Here is a 544-nt window from a genome sequence, read left to right as displayed (position 1 = left end):
TTTTTTTTTTTTTAAATTTCCATTGTAATTCTTTTGAATTTTCATTAATCATCACTGTGTATTTTTTTGTCACTGATAATAAATTCTCAACGACGTTATGTCAATCATTCGTATCGGATCTCACTCTTACTACAATTAGAATCTAAAAAGATTCGATAGCAATCGAGCGAATACAGGAGTTTTTAAAACAGGTTGCGATAAATTCTAAAAATGATTGGGAGTGATTGAACGGAGAAAATCTTGAAAGAATCATTTGAAGTTGTAAGGCATCCTTATTTATCTATATTTTAAAAAAGAATTTTTAAATATTTATATACAATTTATCACAACTATCTTAAAATCCCTTATATTATTTCTCTACTTCATAAAATCTTTCGAATCGTCTACACTAATGTAACACTTTTATATAAAACGTGTTTACAAAAAACGGGGCAGTCAGAAAAAGCACTGGTAACAGGTAACGCCTCCAAGTAACAAGTCAAACCGAAAAGACATTGTACTCTCGAACGAAAGTGTAAAAAGCGCGCATACATGTGATGCGCGT

This window comes from Apis dorsata, unplaced genomic scaffold, assembly GCF_000469605.1.
Source record: "Apis dorsata unplaced genomic scaffold, Apis dorsata 1.3 scaffold_293, whole genome shotgun sequence".
Lineage (NCBI taxonomy): Eukaryota > Metazoa > Arthropoda > Insecta > Hymenoptera > Apidae > Apis > Apis dorsata.
This window is presented reverse-complemented; position numbering follows the sequence as displayed.